This window comes from Sciurus carolinensis, chromosome 9 (assembly GCF_902686445.1).
Source record: "Sciurus carolinensis chromosome 9, mSciCar1.2, whole genome shotgun sequence".
NCBI lineage: Eukaryota > Metazoa > Chordata > Mammalia > Rodentia > Sciuridae > Sciurus > Sciurus carolinensis.
In genome coordinates this window covers 45952179-45975430 of record NC_062221.1, presented here as the reverse complement: position 1 = coordinate 45975430, position 23252 = coordinate 45952179, and the positions used below count along the sequence as shown (strand labels likewise).

Genomic DNA, 23252 nt, shown 5'->3' with positions numbered 1-23252 from the left:
TGTATAATAAAATGTCTGACTCCAGTTTTGATGTTTGACCGTGGAGAACTTTTAAGTCTTACCTCTCCTTCTACCCCATGGCCCCACATATTGGCTAGCTGAGCAGAAAGCCCAGGCATTCCTTCCTTGTTGATGAAAGTTCAAACCACAAACAGGAACCCACAGCTTGGCTCCATCCCCTGCCATAAAAAAGCCCAAGCCAGTTTCCTTTCTTACTTTCTTTGCTATTTAGATACCTGCTTGAGAGCTACCTGATTTCCCCAGAAAGCCTCATTATACTCGTAAGTAACAAATCTCTTCATAGCCTCTTGGTGCATGCATGCCACAGTCTCTCCTTCCCTCCCCTGCCCTCTCTCTCTCCCCACTGGAAAGTGAACCCAGAGCCTCCTCTTACATTGGAGGCAAGTACTCAATCCTTGAGCTACCTCCCCAGCAGCACTGCGAGTCCTAACATCCAAACTCAATTTTGGCGGAAGTCATATTGCACAGTGTCCACCATTCATACCTTGCTAGTTCTGACAGGCTTCATGGTGGTCTAGTGGAATATCTCAATTATTTCTACAAGGTATTAACTTTAATATCAGTTAGACACATTCCCTACTTCCACGTGGCTAACTGGGAATTTCTTAGAAAAGCCCAATTGTTATTTTCCTTCTACTTCCCCTTGGCTCCTTCCGGTCTGCCGCCATTACTCCCTGTTTGGTTGTTTGTTTAGATAAGCTATACCAGAGTCAACTCTTGAAATCTATCTCAACTTTTGTGACCTCCCCATCTCTGCAGCAATGCAAGTTCACCAGCATCCCTATGAGTCCCAAACCCATTGTAGTCAATGTTTTTTATATTCTTTCCTCATAATTTATATTCAACTATCTCTCTTCTGCTGTCCAGAGTGAAATATCAAACTCACATTTATTTACCATTTTAACTGTTATTCACCATTTTATTCACCATTTTAAAAATTATATATGGAAAATACCTGTTTGATGTTAGCATGTGTGTGTGTATAGTGTTATTCATGCATAAATTTAAAATTATATCAATGTATAGGCAGTTCTGATTTTTTTCACCATACATATTAGTATGTACAAACACTGCCAATTTATTGGGCTATGAATAGTTATTATTTGATTGAAAAAAAATGTGTTGCTGTTTTAAACAAGATACTACAGATAATATTAATTAAATAAATGGAGTTTTGCCAAGTTAAAGCCAAAACTTACTTTATTTTCCCATGTGGCCTTGCAGAGTAAAGGTTCACTGAAGTCATTCTTTGGGGAAAACTGGGCAATTTATAGGTGTACAGCATATTTATTGAACATATGAAATTATGCACAGTTTACACTTTATTGTTTCAAAGTTGCTTTTTTTCTCTTAAAAAAAAAAAAAAAGTCCATAAGGTAATTTAGGAATTCTCGGGTCATTCCTATTTTAAGTAAAAAGGAGTGCCAAGACTATTTGGATATGTGTATGAAACTATCTTAAGAAAAAGAGAAGATTCAATTCACAGCAGAGATTATCTTAATTTACTTTTAAAAATTTTCTTTTTCCAGTAGCAGAGATAATTTTATTTAAGCTTCACAAGGTTCATTTTGTTTTAGGACTTTAAAATTTCAATAAAAAGCAAGTTGGTTTTAAGAATAGGTTTACACCTACCGCTGCAGAGGACACTGACTTAATTAGAGAAATGAAAGGAAAGGGAGACAGTCTAATCCTTCTTGACTTTCCCACACAAATGTCTTAAGTTGAGAGACTGTCCTTCCCGGGAGACATTCATGATGTCATCTTTTTTCCCACCCTTCTCCTTCCCATTTATCAACCACAACTCTCAGCTGAATCTTTAGAACGAGGACAAGAGACTTAAAATGTGGGTGCAATGCACAGAGGAAGCCTTGGTGACATCAAAGTCTTTATTCTAGAATACCCCATGCCATCCCTCTGGAATTACCACTCTGACTCTATCTGAGCCCTTTGACATACTCTTGCTCACCAATTTCAAGGGCCCAAAAGCATTCTCAGCAAATCCTCAAAATAAGCGGAGTGTATGAAAAGCATAAAAGCTCAGGCTCAGTGTCCTCTGGTCATGTTCCCAAGGACAAAGATCTGCTTCCCACTGCCCTTCTACTACAAGGTAGGAGGGCTATTAAGACTAAAGTTAGTAATTTTTTGAGACAGGAGCATACCTTTGGTGATTTTCTGCTCTATTTTGCTTACTATTTTTAAAAATGAAGAAACAAAATAAACAGAAAGCAGAGTAGCAAAGGCAAAAGAAAAGATAAAAGAAAGTCTACTAAAATAAAAGGAAAAGGTATTGCAGAAAATATCCTTTTTCCAATTAAAAGACTTAATCTAGAAGCATGTAACTAGAAGCATGAGAAACTGTCTATGTGCTTTAAGTGTTTCCAGAGAAGTCACAAATACAGGAAAATTCTGAGGGAGTAATGATAGTTATATCTTTCTGATAGTAGAATAAAAGTCACTCATCTTTCTATCCAACCAACAATTACATGTGAATCACTATTCCAAGCACTGGAAACACAAAGATGAAAACTAAAATTCAATCCTGTCCTCGTGTGCCTGGGAGGTAGAGCCCAGGATTTCCCACCACACAGGCTAACCAGAAACTCCCCCATGTGAGAGGAAAGGAAGCTGAATAGGCACGTGGCCCACCATGAACAGTGATTCAATGACTCACCAAGTTATTGACACAATTTGAAAGAAAGGGCCTATGATTGTGATGCAAATAGGGAGGCATTTGGTTATCTGTTCTACCTCCCTCAGAGAAACACTGAACCTCAGTCTTCACAAATATTTGTTCACATGGACCCACACCCCACAATCACACTTAGAGAAGGAACAAGAGAGGTGGATGCTGAAGCCAGTGTGTGTTGTCTGAAGAAGGAAGGCAGAATTTATACAAGCAAATTCTGCACAGTGGGGTTGACTTTCCCTGGCCCTTGGTGAAGACAGCCTTCCTTAACGTGGCCTGTAAGCCCACTGCATTTACCTCTTGACTCAGAGCTTGTGCCACTTGCCCTCTTTGGCAGACTCCTTTCTCTGTCTCATACCAGTTTCTGCCCCAGGGTCCTGGTACATGTTCTTCCCTGCTTGGTTGACTACCATCTTTCAGATTCATAGTCTTTGCTAAACATACTTCAGATCTGGACTCCACTGCTTCTCTCATTATCTACAACAGGTTATGATAGCATTGAGCATCTTCTGTTTGCTGCACATGCTCAGTGGAATTATTGATTTGTGTGATAAGTATTCTTTCTTATTCTCTTAAGACAGGGGGCATACTAGTTTTCAGTCATCCTGTTTATCAAGAGATCACCAACATGTGTGACACAAAGGACTAGTAAAACTAAAATCAAATGCTATGCATACATGTTCATGTATGTGCAGAGAAAATATATAAATATTTTTTTAAGATTCAGAGTGGCGTTTTATTTTCTTTCTGATTCTGTGGCTTTGAAAAATTTTATAAGCAGTTATTCTATACTAATTAAAAAAAAATCAGTTCAAGTGAGTTGAAGTGTGTCCTATAAAAGGTATATTGAAGTGCTAGCCCCAGGACTTGTGAATATGTCCTTATTTAGAAATAGGATCCTTACAGACATAACTAAGATGGAAATTATATAAAAAAGGTGTCTCTAAATCTAAGTACTAGTATTCTTATAAGAAGAGGCATAAAAACAAATTCATACAACAGAAGGAAGAAGGCCATGTGAAGATGAGGGTAGAAAATGGAGTGACAGAGTCCAGGAACCCTGGACTATTGACAACCACTGGCAGCCAGGCAGATGCAAGGAAAATTCCTCCCTGGAGCCTTGAGAGGGACCATACCCCTATGAACACTTTGATTTTGCAATTCTAGCCTCCAGAACTGAGAGAGAATGCATTTTTGATTTTAGGGTTTTATTTTAAGAAATTCTGTTTATGTTACTTTGTTCTGGAGGCCTAGGAAATTCATACAAAGATCTATGATAATTCTCTACCAATATACTTTAAATTAGGAACATTGCTGAGTAAGGAAATATGATTTTGAACATATAACTAACAGACCTACACAGGTCTCTGGAAGCCATCAATACTTGCTGGGCTTGTCCTAAGTGTTACCTAAACTTATTTCACTTCTTTAAGGAAATCTAGACATGAAGCCAGGATCAAGCAAGCACAAGGACCACAGCAGCCTCATCCTCATCACGGAGTTTCCCAACTAACCTAGGTGAGAGTGCCTGCTTGCTTTCTTCTCTTCCTACTGAGCACAACTATGTGGTCGTGCAGGATATCCTTGTAAAAACTGAAAGGAACTGATTTAATCAGTTTTACCCCCTTTTGTTTGGAGTATCATATGAAGTTTGATGGTAGACCTAGTATATTTAGTTTTAAATACTCCTTTTAAGTGCAGTGTCAATAGTCAATTTCTACTGCATCAGCCCTGTTCATGAAGTACAAAGCATTAACTTGCTTCACTAGCTAGTAGATCCTAGGCTGGCCACTTGCAAAGAGATGAGACAACCCAAGGCCTCTTTGGCTGAATTCACCACTTCACAAAAGGGAGAGTTGTCAGCAGTATCAGTTGAAAGCTGAAAATTAATGCTGAGGGTGGCTTAACAAGCTCTGAGTCACCAGTCTCCCGGTTCCGAGTGACACTGCTATTGGAAGGCAGCCCAGTTTGTAAAAGAGCAGCACAGACTTTGGAGTCAGGAGCTGCCTGACATGAGAAAATAACTTGCCTTCTGTGCACCTCATTTTCCTCATCTTCAAAATGTTAATGATAATATTTGCCTTGCAAGAATAAATTTGTATAAAAGCCCAACACATTTCCTCACATTTAATAGTTGCTCAATAAATAATTATTGCTGTTGCTGTTTTTATTTTGTTTTGTGAAATAGCTGTTCAACTTGCGAAGCATGTTTAGTTTCACCGATGGTTTCAAAGAAGGGTGAACGTGGTTTCTATCCTGTTTCTAACAAGCTGTTTAAAAAAATCAAGCACATCATTTATCCCCTCAAGCAAGTCATTCCACCCTCTCACCCTCAGTTTCCTCATCTGTGAAATGAGAAGGTTGGAGTAGGCTTTTGATTGCTCTAATACTGTGTCAATTTAACCACAACCAGAGAAACAGTTTTCTTTCTATCATTCTGTCTTGGAGTCATTGAACCATTTTGACAGATTTTTGAACTACTCACATATATAATATACAACTACTCTCTACTAGAGTGGCTAATAAGAAAAATAGAAACTCTCAGTTTTTACTAGGGACCTTTTATGGCACAAGTACACACCTTGATTAAAAAGAAATAAAATTCCACTGTCTATTTTGAGGTAACAGTGATACCACGGAGAGATGGGTAAAATGCAGCATGTGAAATACATGGTATCTCACTTACATAAAATAATACATGTGCATTTACACATGTGTTTGTATACAGATTCAGAAAAGTGTGGCCATTAAAATAATAGTGCAGGTGATCTCAATACAAGAGAATTTTAGAAAGTTTTTTTCTTCATATTTTCTTCATGTGCTATTTGAATTTTAGAATGAATATATTTATTTATATGTTCCAAAAATGCAATACATTCTTTAAAATTAAAAATACCTATATACTATTTTTCAAATATGCAACAAATGCCAATTTGAATTTTTAATCTTATTTGAACATTGCAACTGATATACATTTTCTATGAATCTATTTTTCCTGGACAAGTGGAAGAACAAATTTGTAATTAAATAATCTCTCTCTGTTTCTTTTAAATACTACTTTAGGTATAGTAAGTTCAATTCAATGTTGCTTTAATGAAAAACACTTTATTGTCCTCGCAGGAAAGTAGACCTGTTGTTCATGTGAAGATTTTATTGGGATCTTCGGTATTTTGCAAACCTCCACAACAATTTCCCATGTATCATCTGGGTATTAAATATTCTACTGAAAATGGTTATAAAGGTCAATGAATGCCAAAATGTATCTAAATTATTTTCCCAACTCTACTCAATATTCACCCTTCAGGTAAGAATAGACCTCACTATTGCTTTATTAGTATCAAAAATCTTCTATCTCTCTTCTGCCCATTCTAGATTCCCTGCTATGGAGCTATAGGTTCCCAAGGAATCTTGTACCACCAGGTCAACAGATCAAAACTCTCACATACTACATAAATGCTAAAGGAGTCTTTCCCAATGCCACACTGAGATTTCTCTGTGCAAACACAGCATACATAACTACCAATTCTCCTCCACAGTGATCATCATGGTGGAATCAAGGTGGAATGGTGCTTATCAGGTGATTTCTTTCTGGAATCCAGAAGACCAGCAGCTTTCTAGAATTTGCTCTCACATTCACTCTCTCTTTCCATAAATCAGAAAGGCCCGTTCTGTCTGAAAATAAATGTTCTTTTACCATGTGGTCATTCTCCAAGAAGTTATATTTGACAACACATTTCCTAGGTCTGATATGATAGGGCTGTAGTGGGAGACAAATTGATCTCAAAAGGAAGATACATCAGAAAGCATTTTAAAAATATCATCTCTTCTATATGTCTCTTTAATACTATTTAATTTAGCAAATGTTCACTGAGTGCTTCTTAAGAGACATCTATGCTACTAATCATGATTCAGTGTAAAAGTAGAAGAATAAAATATCTGAAGAAACAATACTTAAGGAAAGCTACTGAACTTATCCGAGCTGTACAATTGTTTAATTTTAATTGTTTGATCTTTTGAGATGGTGACAATACCTAACTGACCAATTTAGTTTGGCTGCACCATGCAGTGGATAATGACATAGACTTTGGACTCTACTTGAATTCAATCTCAATTATTACATTTATTACCTATATTGCTGTAGGCAACCTACTTAATTTCTTTTTCTTCAATTTCCTCCTCTGTAAAATAGGTATTAATAATAACAACAAAATGAAAATATCTACCTCATGTATTATTGTCTACAGAGTAACTACTTTTACAATGTTTATAAAAGTGCTTAGCACAAAATAAATGACTGTTTTTTGGAATTCTTTTAATATTAAATGACCAAAAGTTAATACAGAAGTTATAATCCTGATGTGTTTTATAAATCTAGTTTATTTTATTATCAGTGGCAGGAACATCAACTTCTCAAGTATTTCTGGAGGAAGCAAGGAAAGATTGCGTTTCTTTATTTCCACAATAACCCATGTATCGATATTCCATAATTACCAAGTTAATAATGTATATCAAAATGAAAACACATAAACATTTTAAAATTGTAAAGTTGTGTCCAAATTATTTCTATTAAAGCAGGAGGGGGAGAGGAAAGGAAAAGTCCTTGGCAAAAGACAGGTTTTTTATAACTCCACCTACAGAGTTGCTATGGGTGATGTTTTACTCCATTTTCTGTTGCTATAACAGAATGTCTGAACCCTGATAATTTATAAATAATTATTAGGGGTTCATTTTGGCTCATGGTTCAGGAGGTTGGGCAGTCCAAGAAGATGGTGCCAGCATCCACTTAGCTTCTGGGATGGAGTGCAGAAGGGCAAATGGACATGTTCAAAGGAACCCAAACAAAAAGGGCAGCTTTACTTAATAACAAGTTGCTCTCACTGTAGCTAATTCAGTCCCAGGACAAGGAATTAATCCTCTTAATGGCCTAATCATGTCTTAAAGGCCCCACATCCTGGCACCATTACATTGGCAATTATATTTCACACATGTAGGGCCTAAACATGCCAAAAATATAGCAGGCTAAATAAGTATACCTGACTACCAGTATGAGTTGTATTATGGAGATTAAACTAGAAAATGAGAGCATGGTGTTTTACTCTTTGAACTTCTGAATTTCAAGTAAGCTGAAAAGTTGGATGTAAGTAAACTGCCAAAGTAGAAGCACATCAAGTAAACCCAAAGACATGCTGTTGAAGAGAAGATGATTTCATGCATCTGGTAAGAACATTGCCAAATACCATGGGATGAGAAAACTGAAAGGATATTGTTGCTATTTATTATTAACAGAGTTCTACGACTCAGAATTTTTCCTGCATATTATAGAAAAATGCATTGTTCAATTTACAAATCTATTGTTCAATCAATCTGTAGCATTTAAAAGAAATATTGTGTCAAATATCACTACACTAAAATCACACGTTACTGATTGGTACCAGATTGTATTGGACTTTTCCATGACGAAAGTACAGTTTCTCTCACCCTGGAAGATTAAAGTTTGGGAATGATGAAAAGCATTATTGGAGGACAATACCAGCTGTGATTTTTTTTTTGATAAGCAGCAAGCTTATCAAACAAAAGAAAACAAAAAGCAAAGAGTATAAATATTTTTAACATAGATATACGAATAGTGAGTTATATACCTTTTCTTTTAATTCATTGATATCTCTTTGGTTTTTGGAAATAAGCATATTTTATGGAAGTCAGACTCATTATTACAGTTTGGTTGAATATGTACCTTAAAAAATTAAACATAAAACATCCAAAGTACCTTCTGAGACTTACTTTGTGTAAGCACCTCTGTGTGATTTGGGAGAGTGAAGGTAGTAAGATAAATAAATGTGGACAGATAGAAGATAGATTGACAAAAGATCTATAGGTAGGTAGGCAGGTAGATCCAAAGAGAATTCCATTGTTTAGAAAGTACCAAGAGGGAGTGTCAGCTCAACACTGGAATGAGGAAGAAGGATGCCATCAACTTTAGTGACTGCTGTTAACAGGGTAAAATTCTGCTTGCAAGATCAAATGTCAGGTATGATATTGCTTATCATTCCATTCTCATCCTGCACAATTCCCTGTCCTGTGTCATACCCATACATAATTCCTGTGACATCTAGAAGCATTTCATCCTCTCACCTAAGAAATTTGACCTGTGGTCTGACTGGTCATCTCCCACTTAAACTTTGAAAATGTAGTCAAACCTTCATATGTGAATTTATAAGGGACCTAGGACTGTTAAAACAAGAACAAAGTTGGAGAACTCACACTCTCTGATTTTTAAACTTTCTAGAATCAAGGGAGTGTTACTAGAATTAGGATAGACATAGATCAATATGAACAGAATGAAGAGTATAGAAATAAACCCATTCTGCTATGTTTAATTGATTTTCAACGAAGATGTTAAGATACTCAATGTGAAAAGAATAGCTTTTCAAGAAATGTTACCAAGACAAATAACTTTCCATGTAAATGAATAAAATTTGATCCACATATTACATCATATACAAAAATTAATTCCAAATTAATCAAGGACCTAAATGAAAGAACTAAAACTATGAAACTGAGAGAAAAAAGATAGGGATAAATCTTCTCCACGCTAACTAATATAGGGTAACAGAAGTACGAGTAACTAGAGTGAGAAAAAAAGATAAAATGGGTTTCCTCAAAATTACAAACTTGTGCATCAAACAACATTATAGAACAGTGAAAAGACAATCTGTAGTGAAAATATTTACAAATCACATAATCATAAAATTCAATAAAAGGAAAAACAATTGAAAAATGGAGAAAAGGTATAGAACAGGTATTTCTCCAAAGAATATATATAAGTAGTCAAGAATGAAAAGTTGCTTATACAAATAGACAGTTGTGAAATGTTTCTTGACATCATTAGTCATTGGGAGAAGCAAATCAAAACCACAATGACTCATACCTTAAGGATGACTATAAGAGACAAAAAAAAATTCAGACCAAAAGGAAAGGTTATAGAAAAGTTGGATCCTTCATATATTGCTGGTGGGAATTTGAATCCATGCAGCTGCTATAATAAATAGTTTGACAGATCTTCAAAATGTTAAACATAGAGTCCTTGTATGACCCAATAATTCTACTTCAAGGTATGTAGCAAAGAGAATTGAAATAATAAGATGGTTACACAAAAGTTGCACATGAATGTTCATAGCAGCATTATTTGTAATAGCCAAAAAAGTGGAGAAGCCCATGCCTATCAGCTGATGAATGGATAGACACTTCGTAGTATATCCACACAAGGGAAACTACTCAATCATAAAAAGAAAGGAAGGTACTGACACATGCTAGTATGTGGATGAACCATGAAAATCCTATGCTTAGTAAAAGAAGTAGGTCATGAAGGACCATGAATTGAATGGTTCCATTTATATAAAATGTCCAGAATGGGAAATTCATAGAGACAGAATCTAGATTAGTTGAAGGTGGAGGGAGGAAGAATGAGTGATTGGTAGTGGGTACAGGATTTCTGATGAAAATGTGAATAAAAATATATTGAATTGGTGGAAGTTGATTCACAACTACATTAAACTGAACTATACATTTGTACATTTTGTGAACTGTACACTTTTGAAATGGTGCATTTTATGATATATATCTCAATATTTATAAAAAACACTTAGTTGAAGCTACATTTTATCTGTAATTGACTACATCCATCAAGGAAGGTGTCTGTCTATCCTAGTGAAATCGCTTAACTGCAGCACCTTATTCTTCCAGATTCACTGTAACAGTTTTGTACTTGGTCCTCAGACAACTTGGTCCCTCCTAGCCCTTTACCTTCTTGAATAAGGGGACTCTCTTTTGCTTCCTTGGGCTTCAAATCTTATTGATCTTTTTGTAAAGACAGAAACCATGAGGAAGTATAAAAACATCATGAGGAAAACAAAAAGGCTTGGTCTTGTTCATTTCATTGTTTTTTGTTTATGGTTTTCACTTTTGTTTTTGTCTTTTGCTTTTGCAATACTGAGGATTGAACCCTAGGACTGCCATATGTTAGGCAAGTCCTCCACCACTGTGCATCATTCCCAGTCCTTCTTATTTTTTCATTTTGAGACAGGATTTCACTAAGTTGCCCACACTGGCCTTGAACTTGCAATTCCCCTGCTTCAGCTTCCCAAGTTGCTGGGATTACAAGCATGCATCATGGAGCCCGGCTTCATTGTTTCTTTAGTTGAGTAAAACCTAAAATATGCTGATGAGCATCCTGAAGAGCATGACAGTGATTTACTTTCATAGCCAAGGGCCATTGAAGAAGGTGTGCTGCCACATAGCTATTCCTAAAACCTGCTGCTGAGAAATGCCTTCCTACAGAGAAACTCACAGACAAAATTTGTACAGCTGCTCAGGTCTCACAGGTATTCATCCAATAAAGAAATGTCAGTGGATAGGCATCATACTGGTGGGCATCTTCCCCACACTGAGATTCATTTCATACAGGAGCAAAAAATAAAGTACAAATTTAAAGAGACATACAGTTTAGTTAGCTCTGTCCCATTTACCATCCTGATGTCAACCATCTGGCCATCCTTACACTACAAAGCAAAGCCCAAGATATAGACAGTCACGGTTTACACCAATGTCTACTTTATTATATTTAAAGATGATTTTATAATAGTTCAAATTATGTCATACTTTCATATTTATAAAGTTTAAAGTATTTCTCTTGTCAAAGACAAGAAAAGCTTAGTATTTACTGTGTTTCTTATACTTCCAATTAAATACAATATAAATTTTTGAGTGATGTTACCAAAATGGCTCATACTGTTTTGTTCTTGGTTTAGATAACATAAAATGATTAAAGATTTAGCCATGATTTCAAATATCATATGCAATATACTTGAAACTCAAAAGGCTAAGAGTAATTGAAATATCCTACTTTCAGATTTTAACACATTTTCTTATTAGTTCAGAACCTTTTTCCCTCAAGAGAAATTTATCTCCCAAATTATATTCTCCTTCTGTTACCCCAGAACATAGGATCTATCCAGATTGGTAATGGATTTAGTCCATAAGGATTTTAACAAAAGATAATTTGTCTAGTGGATCCATGAGTTCTGTGAAATCAGCAAATTTTAAGTACATTTTTACCCACAGTTCTCGGGGAAAAAGAAACATTTCTCAAGGCAGTCAGCACCTCAGGTAATGATCGCCACTTCTATTTTGTGCCTATTTTCATTACGTATTATTCATTCTTTTGCTCAGGATTAGTATGTGCTCAGTGTTCAACTAGATGCTATAGGCATTAAAGACAAATTCAAGGCACCCTTCTTAGCCTCGGTACCTAATCATGCAAACTAAGAAGTCAGGTCTTCTATTCATTTTTAATGTGGAAAAGAGTGCATCCATGATCTCCAAGATCCCTTCCAGTGCTAGAACTCTAAAATTATGAGTCATTATTCACAGACAACAGTAGAAATAAAAAGAGGAAAAGAAACACAAACTATGCAAGGCCTTTGGACCTTTCACAGGGCGCTCAGCCAAGCCAAGCTTCTGATTCCAAGCTTGAAGACACCTGAAGAAGGATTGCCTGTCCAACCTCCTCATTCCACACAGGCGCTATCCCTTTTGATTAGTGATTGCAGTCAATGTGTGATGTGACTGTCATTACTTGCAACACTGACTCTGAGATTCAACTTCATTCTCCACAAATCTGCTGAAGAACTGCTTTGAACCATGTGCCAGCCTGGTGTGTAGGCCACAGTTGTTCCCCACTCCTCCAGGGTTCTGCTGTATTGCCAGAGGCTGTGCTGGAGGCTGTGTTTCCCTGCCTGTTTTAAATTCCTGCCCTATTTCTAATTATCCCACTTCAACTCTGAATAACTCCAACGGTGACTTTCTGCCTTCCTGCCTTTCTGTGCAGCAGTGCCTGCAGAGTGGCTGAGGTTAAGACTCCCTCACTTCCTTGTGCTTTCCTCCCTCTTCACCTCTCTTGAGTTGACAGGGCCCCAGAGGAGGATAGGACCAATCCCAACTTCCCTAAAGGTGTATGCATGGAAACCTGGTGTTCCTGTCCACATTTTAGTGGGTGAGACTCTTCACACCAGGTCTGGAACTCAGGCCCTGTTTATTTTGAGGGTCTTATTTTCTGCCTTCTTAAATGGATAACCTGTCTAGTACCCCTGTTACCATAAAACCGGAGCCCCTGTTCTACTTTTATACAATTTCCTTATGGAAACTAGCCTTGCTATACAACCCCAGTCCCCAAGTCGATCCCAACTCCCATTTCCTGCCTCCTGGAGCTGTTGCTTTTTCCCTAAACCAGCCCACCGCATCTTTAAATATAGACCTGCTATCTTCAGCACGCTTTGGAGAAGGTTTGGGATTACACACATAGGTTAACAATTTAAGTGAATACAACTATCACTACACTAAGACTGATACCAGGTTTTTCCCATCCCTAGGATTTCCATATTCTCCCTTAGGGTCACCTAAGCACTCTCTGTCTCCCACTTTGTCTGTGGAGAACTCTTTTCCTCTTCCAGCTCACTCTCATGACTTTCTACAGTATCAGAGTTTAGTCCTCCGTGCCAGAACCACACAGCTGACATAGTTTTGCATCCAAAAACTAACTTCTTTGCTCTACTAGTGCAGAAGATGTGAAAGTCCAGTTTCTTCCATTAAAGTCTAGGATTAAATTATTAGGGTTCCACCATCTTGTCTTATCAGTACCAATCCCAGGGATAGGGTGCTTGGCTCTCCCTGGTTATACTAATTTGTCCAAGTGAATATCAAATCATAAGACAAAACAGCTTACTTAAACACAATCAGGAACAAGGACTGGCAAAGTACCATTATAGTGTGATTAGCAGTCTTTTACAGAGGTGGTGGGAGAGCAGAATTTCTTATTAAAGATGATGAAAATGAAGGCATGCTAAAAATTGTATCTTTCCTCTATACTTTTTATAACAATGAAGTGAAGGGAGCTGATTTTAATGTTTCCTTTTGCATTAGTTTGCTGTAGCTACTATAACCAAACATTACACACTATATAGCTTAAACAACAGAATTGTAGGTCCTCAGTGGTAGACGCTAGAAGTTCAAGAACCAGGTGTGGGCAGCATTGATTCTTCTGAGGATTCACTCCTTGACTTGTCCACAGTCATATTCTACAAGTCGCATTCAAGGGCCATTTTCTCTCTGTCTTCACATGATCTTCTCTATTTATTTCTGCCCTGATTGCTTTTTTTTTTTAAACCACTGAGCCACAGTTCTTTCTTATTTATTATTTAGAGACAGAGTCTCACGGGGTTGCTTAGGGCCTCGCTAAGTTTCTGAGACTGGCTTTGAACTCACAATCCTCCTATCTCAGCCTCCTTAGCCGCAGGGATTACAGACATGAACCACTGTGCCCAGTCCTAATGGCTTCTTATAAGGACACCAGTCAAACTGGGGCATACCCTAATGCCTTCAGTGCACTTAATTAGCTTTAACTCCAAATATAGTCACATTCTGAGGTAATAAGATTTAATATTTCACCATTTGATTTTTAGGGAGTTAAACATTTCTGCCCAGAACACCTCTCATCTGAATATCAACTGGATTCCATGGTCAATTATACAGGATAATCTTATTTTGAATCTAAATAGGGTTACCATGCTACCCAGTAAATGCCTGTTGTGTTGTGTAATTATTAATAGCAAACCCTTTCACTATACAGTATCCTGGTAGGTCTGTATATGATTTGGTCACTCTGAGTCTCAAGCAAGTTCCTTGGTTCTGTCAGTTTTCCCTAGGGTATCAAAAGTCTACCCAGGAATACCAGACAACTGTAAGCTTAAGGTTACTGAATATAAAATTGGGCTGTGCTTACCCAGCTTAACATTTACTATGGATTCCAAAGAACTCTTGGAATATTGAAAAGACTGAGACTTTCAGAGAGATACCATGGAAACAACTTAAGTGTGTTTGTGGAGCAAGTAAAAAATTTCAGTGAGATGTATTCTAGAAATAATTGCCTAAAGCACATTATCTTTTTGGCCTATTCCTTGAAAATGTGCATCTGTATTATCTTAAAAACTGTCACTTTATCATTTTTCCCAGGATAAAATTGCATTTTCTCTCCTGTCACTGAAATGGGAAAAATCACCCGAGGGAGTGGTTAGAGAAGGCTGTTTAAGAGTTTTGTTCGCATTTGTATTTTTAAAAAAGCAGATTTTTGAACATGGTTAGCAATGAACTGGAACAGATCATGCTGAGTAAAAGATTAGTTGAAATACACTGATATTTCCAGAATCTAGACTGTCCCTAAAATTCAATTATAAATCTAATTACAACCTTAATTGTTAAACAATCAGCCAGATTATTTTTTGTTGTTGAGTGTTTTGTTTCCTGCTGACTCATAAGCAGGTGCTCCCACAGGTGTTAACTTTGCTAACACCATGTGACCTAATTAGCCCTTCCCTTTCCTACTTTTCATAATTTTTCATGTTATCTTAGGCTATAAAATATGCAAAATATGAAGTACAAACCGCAGATCTCTAGGTAGGGGCAGAAAACTGGGAAAGATTTGTGGCAGGAAGGAGAAGGGCAGGGGCTGAAGGTCAGCCATTCCATAGTACAAATGACTAAATGGTCGTCTTCTTGGGGCTTTTCAACCAGACTCAATGATCAAATACATTTAGAAGACCTTTCAGACCAAATGTTTTTGGAGACTTGACAACTACATTCACAGTAACAAGAAGTCTGAAAGTTCTAAAGCAAAGATATCTGGGTAGCTTGGTTTGGTCATCCATTTCCTTAACAAATTTACTAAATATACTTGTGTTAACGTTATCAAGTCACAAGCCCCATTAATGAGAATGGGAGGGAGAAAGAAGAGGAAAGGTTTCCAGGAGACCCTGTGCCCAACAGAAAGCAAAGAGGGTATTCAATAATCCTATGGAGGCCCATGCGCGCATGTAAGTCACAATCTTGTGACTGTACAGGTGGCATCAATTCTTGTTACTTAGGTGTCAAGGAAGAAAAGTTCATTACCTGCCTATTTCCAGTAGACTGAGCTAATTTTACATGCAAAATCACTACCAAAGCCTCACTTTTGACTTATTACAAAAATAGTCCACATTTATTCTCTTCCAAAGTCTAACACTTAGATAGCTTTCTCTCAAAAACATAATATTCCAAGGATATAATTTTTCAATTCTCACTGAAAAATTTAGGACTGAGTGGCTGTTGATAGGCAAAACAAAAGTAGAACGCATTTTTTTTTTAAGCAGGATATATCTCTCAAATGAAATTGTATGGGACTGAAATTTACAATGCCAGCAGTTTGAAGCAAATGCAATAGCATTTTAAAGTAGCATTACAAGATTTATTTTAACGTACTTAAAATTCAAAAACTCTTCAGAGAATTCTGGAAATGGAAAATGTTTACTTTAGGAGCACTCAACAATGTTTTGGTTCAACACTAAACCATAAAAGAATTCATGAAGCATACCTAATATGTGGTTCTCAGAGTCTGCTTTGTAAATGCAGTATTCAAATAAGGAAAGTGGTAAAAAAGAAAAACAATGCTTGATTATCAAGATTGTGTACAGAAACAGTCTCATGGATAATCTAAAACAGTAGATAACCACCAAATTTTGCATAAAATCACAATTTTAGAACTTTATTCTGTAGCATTTCCCACCCTAGTAGATGTTCCCTAACGATGGAAATCCTCTATAAAAGCCACGTTGCTGCTAGGCTTTTGAGACAGCATTTTGTTGTTGTTGTTTTGTTTTGTTTTTGTTTTGGTTTTGGTACCAGGGATTAAACCCAGGGGTGTTTAAATTCTGAATCACATCCCCAGCCTTTTTTATTTTGTCATAGGGTCTCACTAAGTTGCTTAGGGCCTCACTAAATTGCTGAGGCTGGTCTCAAACTTGGAATCCTCCTGCCTCAGGCTGAGACTACAGGTGTGTACCATCACACCCCAAGATTCTGAAATGTGGCTAGTATGACTGCATTTTACATTTTATTCTATTTTACTTAATTTAAATTAAAAATTAAGTAGCCACACATGGCTAGTGACTGCCACACTGAATGCCACAGCTCTTGCCTTTCTTTCTAACTCATGACCATATGGAGTAAAAGTCAAGTTTCTGTAGTAGACAGTAATGTACTGTTCCAGGTATTTCATTGTGTTGTTCCATCCTGTCAGAAGAGAACTTGTCCAGCTGCTGAGTGTTAGCAGGAGACAGTTTCCAGCTGTTCAGATTTTCAGGGTTTGCCTTGTAGAAAATCACTTCACTGCCATTCTTGGAGGGGCTTACCGCCAATGGCTGACTGCAGACTGGCACACAGACTGGGCCATGTGAACCACTAATGGACAAGTCTGATGGGCCATTTATTCACTGCCATTGGACTGTTTGCAGTGGCACTTTTCTTGCTGCCCAATCCTGTTTGTGCTTCCTGTTTCCCACAGGTATTTGTTGCTGATCCAAAATGAAATTATCAGTACCTGATTCTGGAGAATTCAGTCATTACAATCTCTAAGAACTGAACAGGAGTAATTTTTACTGGTAGGTGGAGTTAAAGCAAGTACAAACGAATATTTAGAGGATGCTACAGTTTATGTAAAATCAAAAGGCAAATAAGAAAATAATGTATTTATTTACTTTTTAAAAAAGAATCAGAAGAGACAAAGCAGAGATGACTACAATGAGTCCCTGTAGGGAGTAGGTACAGTGGGGTGGGTAGAATGGTTAGTAACACTTCTCAGAATCTATTTTTTTATAACTCTGACTTGTGGAACCCTATTATATTTTATAATAAAAGAAGCCAATAAGAACAAATGGGGAAACAACTAAAATAAAAATAGAAACATTTCAAATAAATAACATCCATACTAAGAGGGGGAAAAAAAGAACTAACCCCAGTATTTTTTGACCACAGTATTTGTACATATCTTCAATCCAAAGAAAAAAGGAAGTCTACAAATATTTGTAGTAGGCTTGTTTTTCATAGTGATGCAGGGCAGCAAATCTTCATTTTAAGCTTAAGCAAATGAATAAATATATTGATGATAATGAGAAACATTATTTCTCACTGTTGGTGAGGGGAGTTATAAATATGGAAGAGTTGATGATTAGAAATTAAATCTATAGGATTTGGGTTGGAATTAAAGCTATCAATATTTATATACACCTATCAATTCCTCTTTTAATTGCTGCACCATGTATCTGTCTAGATATCTTGCCTACCTTTGTCCACCAAGAGGAATTAAAACAATGACATACAATTATAATAAGTAGATCCAGCACCCAGATGCTCATTTCTAAATATATTTAGCCTGTAAGAAGAACTAGGGACACTAGGAAAAATGGCTGATGCCAGGTCTTAGATGGAGAAAACACAGCCTGAAAAATCAAGTTGCATCACAAAGTAAGAATGCATTCAAACAATGATGGGAACATGGGAACTTGGGAAGATGACACAATCTTGGACAATCTGAACATCAAAATAAGTAATGAAAGAAACTATAATCCATTGGATAAAATGAACACCTATTAGTCCACTGATATAAGTAAATATATGAATAAGTGAGTGTAGGAGAAGGAATCTCCTCCTTACAGTACTGTGGTGTCTAATAATAGAGAAGACAGGATGGAATTAAATATGTGATCTGGCAACCAACTTACTAATGAGTGACTCAGAAATCATCTCTGGTGGCTAAGACTAGAGAATAAAAGTGAGAAAATAGTATATTTACAGAGGTTCAAAGTATCTCCATATATTATAAAATGAAGAAGAAACACTAGTATAGAAACCTGTCATATTCCACATTAAGTAAATGATTAAAGGTAACTTCACCAATAATGGTAACAAAAACATAATGTGCCTCCTGATACCATATAGCAGAGAGGAGGCTATAATATCACTTTGGGCTATTTCTCCTACTATATTCTGCTATTCATATGTGTGTGTATGTGTGTATATACATATATATATATATATATAACTATATATGTATAACTATATATGTATAACTAAAAGTAACTCTAAAGAACATTATTTGTACAACTTATGAAATTTGAATGTGGACCATTTAACATAAATTTATATCAGTATTAAATTTTCTAATACTGATATCTGTACTATAGTTTTATATGTGAATGTATCTTTTTATAAAATGCAAACTAAAATATTTAGAAATAAAGGAATAGGATGACTGTCACTCACTATTAAATGATTCAGAAACAAGTGTCTATATATACACATTATAAATATGTATATTTACATGATTTATATATACTTAGGTATAAGTTTATATTATATATATTTTATAGATAATGATAAAGTAGGAGAATGTAAAGAATTGGTGAATATGGGTAAATGCTATTTAGAAATTCTTTGTGCTATTCTTACAACTTCATTTTAAGTTTATTATATCAAAATTTAAATAGCACAAAAAGAAACTAAGAAAATAAATGGGTACCTATTTCCATCACTGCTACTAGGAAATTTAAAAAGATCTAATTTATTTTCTTTTATTACCACCACAGTTTCCCTATTACAAAGTATATTATGCAGTGAGATCTTACAACTCACAATTTTTGCACTTTGCTATTTGGAAGCCTCACAAATAGTTTCACATGTTGATTTATTTACATATTTTTCTATCTGAAATTTAGATTTACAGAATGAATTTAAAGTGAAATTATAAAGAAATTAAACGTATCTTTAATGGTTTTGCAAAAGAACACAAAAGTGAAATACACAAAAGTGAAATGAAAAAATATACATGTATATATTGTATTTATTTGTAAACACACACACATTTATCACAAAGAATAAATTTTCTATGGATGGCAAACACAAGTGATAGTACATTTCAGCATTCTTAAAACCACGAAAAATAAAATGCTGGCTAATGAATTGTTGAAAAATCATTTAGGAAACTTGACTGTTAATGAAATTCAATACTATATTATCAACTGCAACTAATTTAAGGTGTTTATAAAAGAGATTGCTATTATCATTATATTGCATTTATTATTTGATAGTGAATGAAAAATAATTTGTAGGAATTTTTATAAGTTCATATCTGACATTAGTTATACTAATGATATTTTCTCTAAGAGAGTTTTATGATTGTGAACAGAAAATTTTTTTCCCACTGTCATTTATAGGTTCTGACATGGCAGATCTGGATGCATGAAAAATGTCTGGGGAAAGTAAAATTAAGTATGCTGATTTATTATTCCTTAGGTTCATTCTGATTCTTTTACACTATTTTCACTGACTTTTGTACAGCTATTGCCCTGGTTCTTTAAAAAGTTGGGTGGTATTCATCGTGTAACAACAATTTGAATCTTTCAGAAAGATAATTATATTTCACACAATTTGATGCTATTAAAAAAAAAGGCTAATAAAATTCGAGAAAGGATAAATTTTTAATATATTCCACCAAGGTAATGCACATGATTTTGTGACTGAAAAAATAAAACTGACTTTTTTCTGTGTTGGCATTGTTCCTTACATTCTTTGGTTAATTTTTAAATTTATTTTATAATAGTTATCATTTTTGTAGGTATAAAATAGTTAATATAGTATTGATAATTGTATGTGATTCAGTCTAAATTTTTTCTGATGTCATTTTGATACTGTCTAAACTTGTATGCAAGGTTTATAATTTTTGTCACTGTATTTTATATTTCACCTTTAACACTACCTTCAAGAATTTATTAAATATAAAACTGAATCTCAACTTTATTCAGTCTTAAATTTGAATTGTTTGGTTATACAAAACTGAAATTCTTATTTTCATATGTCTAATCTATAAAATGGATGCAAAATAACATTAGTAGAATCCTAACTAGGTCTAAAGTTAGATAACCTGGAATTTAAGTGTAATTGTGTTAATTAAGTCACTTATCAAAGATCAGTTTACTTATCTACAACACAGGGCCAGTGAATGCTGTCCTAATAAAGAGACCCAAAAAGACATAGAATAATAAGTGCTACAAAAATTTAAAACTAATTATATTATTTCAATAGTTTCTTACATTAATTATGATAGAAATTTATTGGTAAATATTTTTTGAACAGATTTTTATCATTCTCCAAATTCACCATAGATTTTTGAGGAGACTTTTGTTCTTAAACAAAACAAAGCAATTGTCTCTATTGATCTAGTAATCTTTGAAATTAGAGAGTTCCTACTGCAATAATAAAGAACATTCTGACTGATGAATGTACTAAATGGTACACTGATTTCCTTAGAACAATAATCACTTGAAACTGTTCTCCATAGCATATAATCTTAGATATTTCAACAATCAAGTGAAAATTCCCCTGTGTGTGGCCATGAAAATTGATGTTAACAATTTTTTTTTTCAAAACAAAATTTTGATTTTTTTTAAAGGAACAGTTGAATTTAAATAAGCTGTATTTTTTATGTGATAAATTGAACTTTCTGAAACATTTAGACTGTTTAACAATGGTTCTTTTTAAGTTGTCAGGACACGTTGGTGTGTGCTAGTGACCCCCAGTCAGTTACAGTGCAATAGTTAGAACACAGACACTTTTTATTTTTCCCCAACCAAAGTGACAAGGCATTCCATGCTGTGAATATCTAACACTTTGCTTTGACAGCTAGGCACATATTTATATTTTCTGCTATTTTAGTCAGGGAATAGTTCAACATTGTCTCAGTTGATTTAGTGCCAACTCAAGTCAGTCTTTCAATATTTGTCCAGGTAACTGGACCAAGAATACCTGGTGAAGACTTGTCACAAATTACAGTGATATTCTTTATTCTCTGAATAGTTTTGGTTGGCAGAGGTGATGTTGAACAGACAGTAGATAAACAACACACAGATCCACTGAATTGTAACGCTGGGAATATTACATAAACTGTGTCGTTTGATACACTTCAGTAGAGTAAAACCACTGAAAAGACTTTCCTCTCCAGAATTTAAAACAAAGAAAAAGAAAAAAAAATAAAAGGAGTAAATAGAGGGACATAGATACAAAGCTTTTAAATTAGGATTGATTTTAGGAAATAGGATATAAGAATATTTAAGTCTAAATCAAGGGAGAGAAAATAACTTGGATCTCAGTTAACTAGTAGTCAATAGACTTACCAGGCAGTTATTTGGAGGCAGTATTAAAAAATAATCATAATGATTATTATTATTATAATTTATTATTGGAAATAATAATAATTAGTAATAATTAGTCATAGTACTAGTACTGGGAATTGAACCCTGAGGTGCTTTACCACTGAGTCACATCTCCAACTCTTTCATATTTTATTTTGAGACAAGTCCTGCTAAGTTGCTGAGGTTGGCCTTGAACTTTTTATTCTCCTGCCTCAGCCAATCACTGTGATTATAGGTGTGCGCCACTGTGCCCAGCTCTAAAATTAAATAAACATTGTAACCATAGACAATTCAGAAGATAAAGCATTAAAGGAAGTGTACAGAAAGGAAAGGATTTCTGACTTCTAATACTGTTTCTAGTTCAGATTTAGTACAATCTTAATGCTTAAAAATTGGGGAAAGATTTTCTTTTCCACATTTCAACTCAGATCAAATGGAATACTCATTATATATACACATTTCTGGCTTTCTTACTTTTGTAATTACTTCCTGGCCTTCTAATTCTCCTTGTTTGGGGCCTTGGTTATGCAACTGATTAATAATTTCAGATTAAGCCTAACTCAATTTATAACTGATGATCTGTGTTACAGTTGTGACTAGAAATAGTAAATAGCATTAACTATACTGCATTTAACTGAGTGGCTATAATGATCAAGATTCTTGAGCTTCAAGTTTCAGAATGGAATTTTACTGTACAAACTCAAGACTCTTAAAATTCTAAAATTATATTGTTCTAGAGAACAAAAGTTGGTTGGACCATAGTTTGGCATAGTCTAAACCACAGCAAGTTGGTAAGCAATTATAAAGAAACATAATATTCCACCCCAAGATGCCACTTTGACATAAGGATTATTTTGAACTAAGGACAACTACGATTCTGAAGATGAACGTAAACAAGAAAAAAGGAAATTAAAAAAAAAAAAAAAAAAAAAAAAAGCTTTGACCTGCCCCTCACCATTTACCTTAAATTGGGTTCAAGTTCAGACTCATATCAACCTGGAGGTACAGAGTAGAATCTACCTTACTAAAACAAGACTTATCTCCCACTAATTTCCATGTATACCACTTTTCCTGTGTCCCATTACTTCTCTGTAAGTCTTCCGTACTTTATTAAGATCCTATATAAACCTCAAATCCTAACCACCCCTTTGAGTTCCTCTCCACAGAATTCCACCTCCATGTATGTATACTGCATGTGTCAGTAAACTGTTTTTGTGTTGTGAATTTGTATGTCAGTGTAATCTGTAGGGCCCCAGTAAGAGAATTCAGACAGTAAAGGGCAAAGTTATGTGTGTTTTTTTCCTACCCTACATGGTTATGATGAAGTCTTTGATACACTGATTCGATCTTTGAAATATTGGATACATTATCAAGGGAATTAAGATAATAGATTGAACTTCTGATTCCTTAATATTTAACTGGAATTTCAAACTTTT

At 35.2% G+C, this 23252-nt stretch overlaps 1 protein-coding gene across 5 annotated transcripts in view; it reads right to left on the bottom strand.

The window, feature by feature from the left end:
• Naaladl2 (N-acetylated alpha-linked acidic dipeptidase like 2) overlaps nt 1–23252 on the bottom strand; it is a 1279203-nt gene that overhangs the window by 441515 nt on the left and 814436 nt on the right. The gene's annotated exons all lie outside the window — the stretch shown is intronic.